The sequence below is a fragment of the Centruroides sculpturatus genome, unplaced genomic scaffold (assembly GCF_000671375.1).
Source record: "Centruroides sculpturatus isolate CEXI.00-Female unplaced genomic scaffold, Cexi_2.0 scaffold951, whole genome shotgun sequence".
Lineage (NCBI taxonomy): Eukaryota > Metazoa > Arthropoda > Arachnida > Scorpiones > Buthidae > Centruroides > Centruroides sculpturatus.
Genome location: NW_019385256.1, coordinates 43,919 through 58,695, shown reverse-complemented (window position 1 = coordinate 58,695; position 14,777 = coordinate 43,919).

The window sequence follows — 14,777 nt, the reverse complement described above, 5'->3', positions numbered from 1 at the left end:
CATGAAAATGTCGTAAGGTGGATCATCTTTTCCCATACGATTACATGTAAAACCAAATAATTCGTTCCAACGCGAAAAACATACTCAAATTAAAGCCAAGTAATACATTAAAAAAAATAACTGTATTAAGAAAAACAAATGAAAAATGCGAACTAATGTAACGTCGTATGGTGAGTTTTTGTTCGTATCGTGGAGCAAAAATATGTTCGAATTTCATGTCGTATCCTGAAAATTTTGTATCCTGGGGCGTTCGTAACCTGAGGTACCACTGTATATCCGGCCTAAAAAACATTCATTAATTAAACACATTGTTGTATCAGCAAATAAAAATTTTATTTTTAATGGGTTTTTTAAGGCGCCTTGTACTGTACGTAGAATATTGAGTACATACTATACTAACAAATTATTTGGTTTGATATATAAAAACACAATTCATATGCACGCCAACTTCGCATTTTTGTTAATCTGTCATAATGTATGACAGATACACAAAAAGTTTCCACAAAAGACATATCTATACAATGATCTATAAACGGGAAGTAGACTTACCATTTTTTCCTGTACATCTGTTTAGTACAAACTCTGGTCTGAACGATCAATTCCTCCAATACTTCTATTGTACAATTTGACAATGAGTGATTGACCATCTGTGCAACCTGTACGAATTTGTTTTTCCTTTTTAGAGCACCTTTTGATGGAATGCACAGAGATACACCTACATTTTTAATCAAAAGTAACAATGTTGTTATGTCATTTGATAAATATCAAATTTACCAGGGGCGTCTTCGAAATTCCAATCACTATCTAAATTATATTTTGAGAACAGTTCAAACTTACTTTGCATTTGTAATGACAGCAAATTGTTAATGTCAAGATTGTGCTTTTCTCCCGAATCCTTGTCAGTTACATTGTCACGTGCGTTATTAAGTGGCAATAATGTACTCATATCCACTGCTATCATCAGCCTCTGGCATTAAACCTCGTGCAGAGAAAATTCTCTATAAGATAAAAATAATAATAATAATAATAATAGATATTTGTATTCCCAATATCCTATATATAAGTCAGTAATGTTTGAGCATTTAAAACGAATAAATTAAATATAAATAACAAGCAAAATTTATACATTAGTAATTTAGATACTTAAGGGTTATCTACTTTTAATATTTATGGAAAGATCCATTCATGAGTATTTATTGGCGCTTTATGAAGGTGGAGTTATTCGGTGAGGTAATCGAGATTTAACTTTACAAAGTAGCCTGTATATATGTGTATATTTTAACGGTATGCATTAGTAATGAATAAAACAACGATTTTAACATTTTAAATCTTTATATTAGCATAAAAATCAACATTTTGTTAACAATATATTAAAATTATTTACTATCTTTTAGCGTCCAAGGCAATATGCTTTCTCTGTTCCTCTCATGTAACTTCTCTTTAATTATTAATAAAATATATTTCTAAATTTTAGAGAAAATTGTAAATTAAGATTGTCATATATTAAAAAATAAAACAATAAATATAAATTTGGTAAAATATTTTATAAATGTATTATATAAACATTCCTGTTTTCAATTTGTTTTTATTTTAATTAGCTGCTATTCATTCGCTAAACTTTTGTTAAACTTTGTTTAAGTGTGAAATTGTAATGACAATATTTCTGAGTAACATCAATTACAGTTTACAATTAACGTCATTTATAAGCTAAAACTTCATGAAATTAGTTATACAATAGAGTTTTATAATTAATAACGAAGTATTGTATTGAGGATAGTAGTAAATATTTACCAATTAAATATATATTCATTTGTAGTGAGACGGAAATTTTGCTATGTCTAGACTCTACAGGATATGGTTATTTTATTACTAAAGACTGCAATTTTTTATTTTTTTAAATATATCCTTGTGTAAACGAAGAGATATGTAGGCAATTTTATCATTTATTTATTTTTTAGAAAAAATATAAAAAATTATTTTATTTATATCAAAAATTTAGGGTATTATGAGGGAAATCAAAATATCCAATCCAGATAAAATAATTTAATTAATAATTGCCTAATTACCCTCGTAAAATTGAAGAAAATTCTCGCAACTAATGAAATTTTAAAGAATGTCTATAAATGTCTTCCTATATTTTTAATATATGATGTACTGCAGGTGTTTGTCTTGTCAATAAAATAAATTATTTCTCTCAAACCAAATGGTTCTCAACTTTTTCCTTCTCAAAATAAACGTTTATTTAAACAAAAGGCAAATTTTAATTAAACTATTCTTTTATTGGAAAAATAAAAATTTTCCTAATTAAAGCTGAAATTTCAAGGACTGCAATACTTACAGCCGAATGTTAACCTTCGTTTTATATCAATAACTTATAATTATAATAAATAAAATATAAGTTCCTTTCTTTCTTTCTAAATAGATTTTAAATCAAAATATAAAATTGTTTTTACAATAAAAGTTTAAACTATAATTTTTACTGTTATAATTAAAATTATGTTATATTATACAAAAATACATTTATAGCATTCCTGTTTAGCTTACTACTAAAATGTCACCGAAAAAATCTGTTCTGACAGAAATTCAAAGAAAAGAGTCTCCTGCTGCCTTTGGTGAAATTTTTCTAAAGTTTCATCGAAATAACGTGATAATCCTTAAAGAAAGTCTGAACTTAGTTTAAACGAGACTCTTAATCTCTCTAGAACTTCTAATCATATAGTTAGAACAACTGTAATGTAAGGTGCTCTACAAAAGTATAGAACGGCTCAAAAAATTGGTCTTTTAAGGTCAGAACATGCACTGATAGATAGAAATAGATTTTTTTACGTGTAATTCAGCACCTAACTTATAAAAACATAATTTCAGGAAACTAGTTCGTGGCTGACTGTGATTATACTGTGAACAAATTGGATTTGGCATTCGTTACCTATCGCATTAACAGTGCCGACTATCAACAAGTTCTGGAGAACAAATTGGTGCCATACAAACATAGATTCAGAAGAATTCCTCTTATTTTTCAACAGGACAACGCATCTATCTATGTATCACGAGATATGAAACAGTGGTTTGTAAATAAACGAATTTGCCAGTTCGTTCTGGTGATTGCAACCCTATAGAAAACGTTTGGGGATCTTAGTTGACCGAATTTATGACCAAAATCATCAGTATGCCGACGTTGAACATTTAAAACAAGCAATTGTCACTGCTTGAAACTCCCTTGAGGCATCGATCATAAAAACCCTTGTTGATAGCATGCCAAATTGCATTTTCGATATTATCAGTAAAGGAAGTGCGCAAATAAATTACTAAATTAAACTATTTTGTAGTAGGCTATATAATTATTTTGCATTCATTTACTAGTCGATTCTATGCTTAAAATCAGTTTTTTTTTTCTTTTTTACAATTTCTGTTGTTTGCTGCAATAGGAAACTATGAATTTCGACAAACCATGCTTTCATAAATCTTGAACAATATAAGAAAGATACTGTAGCTACATAATATGTGTAATTCCTAACCTTCGTATAGTTAATTTGCAGTGGTTCTATACTTTTGTGAAGCACCTTATAATCAAATAAAAGTAATATATCTATAATCTAAATGAAAGTGGATCAGAAGATCAGTCTTTATTGTGGATTATAGATACTTATTTTATATTTATTCATGGATTTTATATCGTGAGAATTAATCTAGTATGAATTAGATGAATTCACAAGAATGGAAGTTTATATAGTAATGTATTGTACTGTAGGTAGATATTTCTTATCATGTCTTTCAACAATGTGTCTCCTATACCCAATGTATAATTTCTTTCTCTAAGATTAACATATTTAATCGTAGAATAAAAATAATATTTTTTTTTCCTGATCTGATCTCTAGAAAGTAAACAGTTCTGTTTTTCTAAAATACGTTTAATACTCTCTCTAACAGAATAAGAAAACAATTTATGTTCTCAAGTAAGTAAATTTCTTATTGATTATTACTAATTTTGTAAATAATGTTAACATATTATTCAAAAAGAAATATATTTAAAAAAATTAACTATAATCAGAAAATTGCTAAATGGATATATACAGTAATAAAAACTTTAAATAATAATTTATATTAAAATATATTAATGGGAATTAGGCTCTATAACAGTAATTATCAATATTAGATTTTAAAAAACTATAAAAAATGTCAGAAATTATTTAGAATTTTCAATCTGACATTCTCAGATGAATTTTGCTTACAAAAATTTATTAAAATCATTAATATTTTATTTATTATAATTATAAGTTAGTAACATAAAATGAAGGTTAAAGATAGTAAACATTAGGCTGTAAGTATTGCAGTCCTTGAAATTCCGGCTTTAACTAGGAAAATTTTTATTTTTCCAATAAAAGAATAGTTTAATTAAAATTTGCTTTTTGTTTAAATAAACGTTTATTTTGAGAAGGAATAAATTGAGAAACATTTGGTTTGAGAGAAATAATTTATTTTATTGACAAGACAAACGACACTTGCAGTACATCATATATTAAAAATATATGAAGACATTTATAGACATTCTTTAAAATTTCATTAGTAGCGAGAATTTTCTTCAATTTTGCGAGAGTAATTAGGCAATTATTAATTAAATTATTTTATCTGGATTTAAATTTATTTAATAAAAACTGAAGTCGATTTTATTGTATTTATATATTGTAAAATATATAATTAAATTTACACATAAAAGCATTCTTTAATGTAAGTACATTTTTTTAACTTTAATAGCAAGCCATGTGATTAACTTTCTGCATTTACTTTAAAGATAGATGAGCACTTTATCTAAAATGCATCCATTGTGTTCTTTATCAAAGCACTGTTGTATAAAAACTGTTTTCTTAAGAAAATAGAATAACTTATTCTATAAGTGTTTGTACCCTCTTATAATAGTTTAATCCTAATATTTTTAACGAAAATATAAAAAAAAAACATTAAAAGATTATTATTCTTTGTGTATTACTAATATTGTTTATACAAAAAAAATTATTAATAGATATTAAGAGCTGATTAAAAGCTGATAATTTATCATAAGATCAGCTTAACAATCTAGAACAGACAGATACTGTTTTATATGTAGATCCTAACAAGATATCACATTCTGATAGAATATGAAGATTCCTGAATTATTTATTAATTAAATAGAGGTTGCTATAGAATTTAAGATGCTTTACATTCATGAAGCTTAAGTGTGATGATCTGTTTTGTAACAGATTTCGTTCTTTGCCGTTATATTAATATTATTGGGATAATATAAACAACCGTCAATCTTTTTATAATTTTAGCCGGTAAGAGAAGATTACAAAATGATTTTCTTTATAATTACATATAAATGAAATTTAAATAGGGATTAAATAATTTTATGCCTGTAATTTATAATGAAATTAATATTTTTATCCAAAATATTATTGTTTTTTCCAGGGCTGTGGAGTCGCGTAAAAATTTACCGACTCCAACTCCGACTCCGACTTTTCCTTACCATCCGACTCCGACTCCGACTCAGGCTAAAACACCAAAACTCCACGACTCCGACTCCACAGCCCTGGTTTTTTCTTGGTTTCTTGATTCTCCGTTTTCCAAACTGAGTTCTGTTATTATTTTTACGATTTTATTTACATTAAAAATTAAATAAATAAAACAATGTATGTTGCGTGCTGGGTAAATTCTTGCGTGACACTTCAGGGTACACGCTGGCCTCTTCAATTTCGAGGAAATAGATGATGTAGACCACTCTGCATCAGTTAAAACATAATGGGAAATAGCAAATCTATTTCAAATTTAATAACATTTTAATTAATTTTAATTAAACAAGTTCTTTGCATTATACCAAGATTACATGTTTTTAATTATAAAAAAATACAAATAACAATGTTCTGAATTTTCTGTAGTCTACTATTTTATTTATTAAATAATCAGATTTTTTAATTTGCATTAATAAGATTATGGTTTGCAAAACTGTACAAAAATATTTATATAAATATACTTATATAATGAATATATGCCGGTAATTTAAATTTATAATTGATTTTGAACATTTTTAAAAAACAAAAACTTGATATATAGTAAATGTAATAGATTACATCTATTAAGTTATTTAACATAATATTCGATTAGTTTATTTTTATTTTATGGCTGTTTCTACATAATCTTGCGATAAACATCATTTATTAGTTGTTAAACATTTTCTATTTAATTATTAATCAAGGATAAACACGTAAATCATAATTTAATGTTGAGGCATCCATTTAATAGATTATGATAGCATTATAATAAATTTAGCCAATTATTATATGCTTAATGATGGTGAAATTGATCTACAATGTTCCTTTTTAAAGAAATTACGGCCTCAATTATATAAATGTTCAGAATTTTCTAGATGGAAAGGTGAAAAGTACTTTAAATATCATATTTATCAAATTTTAAATCAAATGATATATAGTTTTTGCATTAGAAAAAATTTATAAATAAAAACATTTTATAAACCTTAAAAACAATTTTGTAGTTGAAAGATGTTTATCGTTGTAAACTTAAAAGAAAGAAAAATTCATCAAAATACACAAAAATCAAGAAGACATAATGGGAATACGGTTAATAAAGTTGTGAAAACTGGAATGGGGGAATGCCGTTGATGATATCAAACAGTTGCTCTTAGACTAAACTCACACGGGAGGTAAATTGTCATTGAAATAGCTAAATTCGCATATGTTCGTGCACTTTGACGTCCAGTGATGTTCGTCTGTGGCAGAAAACATAGACACGCGATGGCCATTGTGGACCGGGCGACCTGAATATGACCTCATCAACTCGGATTCAGTTTATTAATCATCAGTATGAAAATGGATTTCGAAGATGAAGTTTTTGCTTTGACTGTCATTACGCCAAAGCCAACGGCGATATAGAAACAGGATTCAATGAGTTTGCTCCGTTATGGAAAATTGACAAACTACAGGCCAATTTCATGTTACGTAAAGAATTGAGAGATAATGAAAATTTTTAAAACTATTTTCGGATGTCCAAAGTAACATTTGATTATCTGTCGGCTATCTTAAGAGATTCTACATAAAGGAGTAACTTAAAACAAATCTGAGAGAAAGTATATCAGCTGAAGAACTCCTAGCCCTTACATTGAGATAAATAAAAACACACGTTATTCATTCTGCAAGATTTATTATCGCGTAAAACTAAATACATCTGACAATCGAACCTTGAGAGAGTAGACTACGTTGCTTGGAGTGAGCATAAATTTCTCTCTCTAAATAGCGTTGCCTCTCTCTCACAGATAATGTATCAGTTGTAGCGGTTTCTTCAGGTGCCGGCAACCATCAGTCGTCCGTGTGAGTTGTGCGACAGTTTTGACGACTGTAGCGGCTGTCGGCAGCAAGACGGTCGTATGAGCTGTATATATATATATAATATATATACAGTACAGCTGCAGACACGTAGAGACCAATCTATGACTAAAATTTTTAAAATACGCCTGTGCGAGTATAGTCTAAACAGTCAACTTCCATGTTAAAAATTGTAACGTGTCCAAAATTACAAAATACATATTTTAATAATTTAAAATTAATTCAATTTGTGATTTTAATTTTATTTGCTGCTTTTAGAGAGTTTTATTATTTTATGTTATTTCAGGATGGCAAATTTTGCCTATACAGTAATGGCATCACCTTAGCATTTGTAAATAAATAAATAAATATATATATATATAATCAATATATATAAATTAATTATATATATATATAATCAATAAATAATGTTGTTCTTTTNTTACTATATTTATATTTATTTATTTATTTATTTATTTACAAATGCTAGTTTATTTATTTATTAAACATTAAAGAACAACATTATTGATTATAGATGCTACTGATTATACAATGTAAAATATTTATTTTCCTGAAAGAAAGAAAAAAAAACCCTTTTTAAGAATAATGACAAAAGAAAAACTATTAATATGAAAAATATATACAATGTTTTTCAAAGAATTTAAAAATAATAATCTAGAAATATTAATACAATAATGTAACTTTATTATTATTAATATTTTAATGTTGTTTTTTTAATATAACAAGTATCTCTTTCATGAGTTAAAGTCTTATCATTCTTTGTTAGTCATATCTTTCATTATAATTATAATGTCTTTTTTTTTCTTTTTTTTTTACAAAATCTTGCTGTTGAGATAAAGTAAGATATAAAGTTATTTGAGACGTTGATATATGAGAAGTAATTTAAAATAAAATAACAAAAAATAAAATTTCCAACCTGTTTGAAAAGTTTGTCGCTTAGATAAATACACAACTGATTATTTAAAGATTTATTCGTACAAAGTGACAAAAGTAACAATTTGTTTCCTTTGCCTATAAGTTTGGAAAATATAATAAAAAGATAAATTATAAATGAGATTAAATACACTATGAAATTTTAATTTATGAAAATATCCATGAATTACAGTTTTAAAACTTATAAACAAAGGAAATTTGCCTAATTTCTTGAAATTTCAAAAATAAAAAAAATATATTAGTAATTTGTAGATATTATTATAATATCAAATTAGAATTATTTATTAATAAAAAATTTCACAAAACAGATTAACATCAACGTGAACATTTTAAAATCTATTTTTATAAATATATAATATCATTAAAATATAACATTTTAATATCATAATATCATAATATTTTTTAATAATATCATTAAAATATAACATTTTAATGATATTATACAAAAAATTTAAAATTTTTTGAAAAATAAGAAAGTCGGCTTTTTATTAAATTTTATAATTTATTACTTTTATTTAAAAAAAAACTTTTCAAATTAATGCAATCAAAACCAGTGAAGAAATTCCAGCAACCAGTTGCTTAACTTTCCCGGCAAGATTTGGTGGCAATATTTGGTGGCACCATCTGTTATCATATTTTATTAAAAACTTTTTATACTTTTAATTATTATAAAATGGCAAAAAGCTTAATTTTGAGGGTAGAGATCAGTTTTATAATAAAAATTGTAAATTGTAAATCCTATACCTTCAATCACCAAAATTTAATAGCATCGATCACTTAATAAGCAAACCTCTATGAAAAAGTTCAGAAATTTTCGATAAAAAGCACAGGAGTTATTAATCTTCGAAGAGGAGAACAAAATCGCGTCTCCCACACACTAACATCCATACATACAAAAAACATCCCCGATTTTTTTGCATTTCTCGACGTTTCAAGGTCCCAAGTCAAAAAATGTAAAAATCTTTGGGGAGGATATTTTTGACAGATCGCCATATTTTTCTTCTGTTATACTGTATATAATAGCCGGAAGTAATGTAAGATACTTCAAATGCTTATTATTATTGTAGTTTATTAATTAATGATTAAAAGTGAACAGCTGAAAATAGGTGTCTGCCAAAATATATTTTTTATAAAAGGGCCCACGCCCTTTCAAAGTTTTGGAATCATTGGCTTATACAAATATATGGTACTTTTTTACATAGTGAATACATTTTTTTGAAACATTACTTTGAATCAAATACCTTAATACAAAATAATTTTTGAGTTTTCTTTTTTTTTAGTAATTACTTTTTGTTCATCTTTGTAGTCAAGAGAAGTTCATTCCGAGAAAAACAAATTTTTAAGCATAACTACTAACACAAATAGAAAAACAGTTTTTTAAATAAGAAATTTCAGGGATAATTGGATCCTTTGGAGAATTCATTTATTTTGTTTAAAACTTTTCCACAATTTTTTTATGAATAGTGTTGAGATCTGTGTTTCAAGTGTAACTGCAAAGAAATGTAAAAATTTATTAAACATATTTAATTAAGGCTATAAATAAAATTATAAAATCTTTCTAATGATGTTTTATTATCAAGTCATTATAAAATAATATTTATGAATGGTATATTCACATATAGTATATGAACACATTCATTTACATAAAAACTTATGAAAATGTTTTGAATGTTAGTTTTTAACCATACATTTTACTTTACTTCAGCAAATTAATCTAAGAAATTAGTGAAAATAAAGAAGAGCTTATTATATATATAGATCATCTTAGAATAATTTGGAATTAGCAAAAGAATAACCTACATCATGAACAAAAAAAAAAACAGTTTTTTTTCGTTCATGATATAAGCCAGTGTTTCTCAACCTCTAACGAATCGTCGCCCCCTTCAACGTAGTATCGCCCCCTTCAATAAAACCGTTACGTAGTATCGCCCCTTCAATAAAACCGTTACGTAGTATCGCCCCTTCAATAAAACCGTTACGTAGTATCGCCCCCTTCACTACAAAATTCCGATGCCGAGGGACAATGCTAACGCCAAATTCGTACTGCATTGAATAGACTAGTGACTACTATAATGTTATTTGTTTAATTATTGTACGATATAACGAATAAAATATCTAATTATTCTTAATATAATGTTTTACTATATCGCCTAGAAAATTGTTTTTCGCCCCAAAATATAAATTGTTGCTAATCGTCTCCCGAACATAGAAAAATGCCCCTGAACATGGCGATATCGCTCCCGTTGAGAAACACTGATATAGGCTATGAATCAATTTTTCTTTTCAATGATGTTTGCAATAAAACATATTTCTCTAGAAGTATATTTCAACTTTGAATAAAAACTTAAAATGCAGTATTTTGTATTGTAATTTTTTTTATATATAAAATAAACTGTCCGCAAACTCAAAGATTACTATAATTTCAATCGAAACGAAATAAAAATAATCACATGTTAAACAATTAGAAGTTTTATAGAAATTATTGCAGTAACCATTAGAGAAACTGCAATAACACAACTGCTATTATTGGGCCACGTGTTTTCTTATACGATTTATTTTCTATTTAAAAATGGCTGATTTAATAAGTTAACATTTAAAATTAAAAAATAAATAATTTTTACAGAAGTATTAAAGGTAATATTTCACATATTTTACGATAATATTTTAACATTACGCTTATATTTTGTGTTTTCTTTTAATCAAAAATCGAATTAATAAAACACTACATATACTACTATAGATTTTAAGCAGAAAAATAAAATAAATTACTAGAAGAAAGTTTATTATTGATTCTAACTTGATAAAACATACTTTAACATAAACTATTAAGCATGTTGTTAAAATAATTCTGCCGTTCTAACATTATAGTCCGAACGGCAATTAGATCCATGGTTCTCAATCCGTGGTCGGCAGAACACGGATTCTCCGTGAAGCCACTTCAAGTGTTCCGCGAAAAAATCAAATATACAATTAAGAATTGTTGCAAAGAAAAAATCAATACAATGTAGCCTATAATAATTTTTGTATGGGAAAGTAATCTGCAAATGTCAATGATGTCATATACTAGACCGAGTGTGCTCTTGATATTTGAAAGGTTTGCCATCGCTGCTGTAAAGCTGATGTAAGTGTTCTGCGTCAAAGTTTAGTGTTCCCCGACTTCAAAAACATTGAGAACCATTATAATCTATCTCTAGCAATTTTACGCAATGTTTATGCATGATTTTCTATTTATTGTATAGAATTGCATATAAATAAAACTAGTTTTTTTTTTTTTTTTTAATTTCCTCTTATCGATTAACTATTAAAATAAAAGATGAAGTTTAACTATTTTTGTATAGGTCTACAATGTATACAGTACATATGCCTTATACATACAATATCGGAAACAAAAATAATTCGACAATGTAATAATTAACAATAAAACAAAAAATATTTCACTTGTAATCAACACTTAATTTCGAAATCAGGAATATCATCAAGCTTGATAAATACGTATATAGAGTTTATCTTGATCAACTCTTACGAAATCATAAATATATTTTCTCCGTAAAAGTTGGATTGATTAGTAAAAACTACGAATGAAATGTATTTGTTATAATTATCTTTAAGGAAGTAATTGGATAAGAAGAACAGAAAGGCTTACGTGTACCAATGGAGGAAAAATTTTATTAAAATAAAACACAAAATTAATTTATCATCAAGAAAAAGTTATATGTGTATATACACGTTGTTTTATTCCGGTATAGATTCTTAAAGTAGCGCTTTTAAATCGAATAATAATAATATTAAAGGAAGTATTTCTAAATAAACATTTACTTGGCAACAGTTGTAGCAATGAAACTTTAAAGATATACCGAAATGAAGAGATTATTGCGCTTCAACACGTATGAACTGATAGAAATACGTGTCAAAGTCCTTTTTCAAGCGAATCGATTGATGAGCGGAGTGTTTCTCCGATATCTTNATTATTAATCGAAAAATCTTTTTAAATTGAAAAAAGAATTTTTACTTGTTCTTAAAAATTTAAATAACTTATTATTAGAAATATCTTCTATTGTAACAGTTATAGTATATTTGCTTATTTTTAATGTTATATCTTAAAATTATCATAACAGTCTGACTTCCAAATAAAAAAAACAAAATTTGCTTCCTGTTTTCTCAGATCACATATTTACTCTTACACAAATAAATTCAGATGTTTTCAAGTCTTTACATTTCTCTTTAGAAGCTATATCACAATTTACATAATATAATTTTGTTACTAATTTACTAATAACATTATCACATAATTAGTAAATGAATAAAATACAAAAAAAGCAAACATATTTATGTAATAAACGAATAAATTTTTTCTTCTGTAATTGATATGTTGTTTTTTAATAATTATAATAAATTAGTTTCTTTAAAATTTATATTTTGTTCAAGAAAAAATAAAATATTTTAACCTTTATCTTTTTAAAGAATACAATCTTTGGATTAAATTATTGATCTTATTTTTACAATAATAAAACTCCTTAATAATAATACACACAAAAAAAGTTGAAACAGAATTATAATAAAGCTTTGAAAAGAAGAATGTGGTAAATTTATCAGATAAGGATTTTTTAAACTCTAAATTCATTAATTGTTTCAGATTAATGATATTCAATAGGAAAAATTAGTTTAACATTTATTCATAACAGATTTATAACAATCAGTAAAGGAGCTTAGCTTAATTAAAACTTCAAATTTAGATAATTATACATAAAAATTCTAAAGTTTATTTGAAAGATTAAAAAGTCAATTACAGTAGACTGACTTTATAGTGACCTTTTTGGATCTTGTTGAAAGCAAACATTATATCAAATGGTTGTTACATTAAATTTTTAAAATATTTTCTAGTTTTAACAGAAAGATTAAGTTGTACAATTAAAATGTGTTGAAATACAACACATTTTAAGTTGTGTTGTATTTCAGTGTCCTGCTTTCATGTAGTGTGGTTTCATGTCAGATTTGAAAAAAGCATGCTTATTCAAAATCAAAATTTATTTGAAACTAATCAAAATGTTTACCCTAAAATATTAAAATAATGTACTTTCTGTTAATTTTGTTACATTAAAACATTTACTTATTTCTATTTAAATGACAAATTAAAGGAATGATATTTGCTTTCCTTTACTCAGAATAACAATTTGCATTTACAAATTACAGGAAAAACTTAGATAAGAACAATTCCTAAAGCCTACAAAACTCAAATTCTAAAAGAAATGACAAAACTAACCCATGACGTCAAACACTGCAGAACTCAATTATACCTACAATTTGCTTTGTTATAACTCCATCTTGGCTTTTAGCACTCAAAATATAACTATATTTTATTACTATTCACCTCCTTCTCAGCAACAACAACTAAATTATATCAACAAACCTGAATTTTTTGCTGAGCATAAATTATTTTATTTCTCTAATGCAGTGGTTCTCAAACTTTTTGAAGTTGGGGTGCATTTAATATCCTACAAATAATTGTAGGTGCACTGTATACAAATTTCTGAGAAATATGTTATAATAATTAAGTCAAATATTAAAGAAAAAAAATATAAAGTTCAAGCGTGCTTTTATGGTAATTAAATGAAATAAATATGACAAAATTAAATTTATTCTGACATTAAAAAACATTTTTGTTACATTTTTTTGAGTTATGCTTTTTAGAATTTGTAAAAAAGAGTGGTTAAAAAATAAAAAAAAAACAAAAAGTTATCTTTTTATATATAGATAGATACATTCTTAGTAACATTTAGTAAATTTNAATAAACATTTACTTGGCAACAGTTGTAGCAATGAAACTTTAAAGATATACCGAAATGAAGAGATTATTGCGCTTCAACACGTATGAACTGATAGAAATACGTGTCAAAGTCCTTTTTCAAGCGAATCGATTGATGAGCGGAGTGTTTCTCCGATATCTTTATCATCCACTTCCTGTGACGTCATCAAATAAAACTTAAACACTGTAGTAAATAATCGAGAAATTATATTAGAGAAACAATTATATTATTATAATTTTAACTTAAAATATGAGTAAATTTCATCATTTGTAATATTTTTTAAACATATATATATATTAAAGATAGAAAGGAAAAAAAAGGAAGAAGAAAAAAGCGGAAGAATTTCCTGTATAGAAACTGTCACGGATGATGTTTGGCTTATTTGTGGGTGCTAGAAGTGACTCTAAATTTGTTAATTTGACTATTTTAAAACAAACTTACTAGAAAGAAATGACGAATCTGGTGCTAAATAGGAATAAAGGATGATGACGAATGTTTTCTTCTGTTTCTTCGTCGCTTTTTCCTTACAAATTTGTCTTGGTAAGAGAAATGCTTCTTTGTTGCTTCCATTGACAATATAGTTAGGCTTAACTCCTTCCCAGTTTGTTATGCATCCGTGTTTCGGAATTTAAATAATCATTTTAATAATTATATTTCTATGTTTATAACC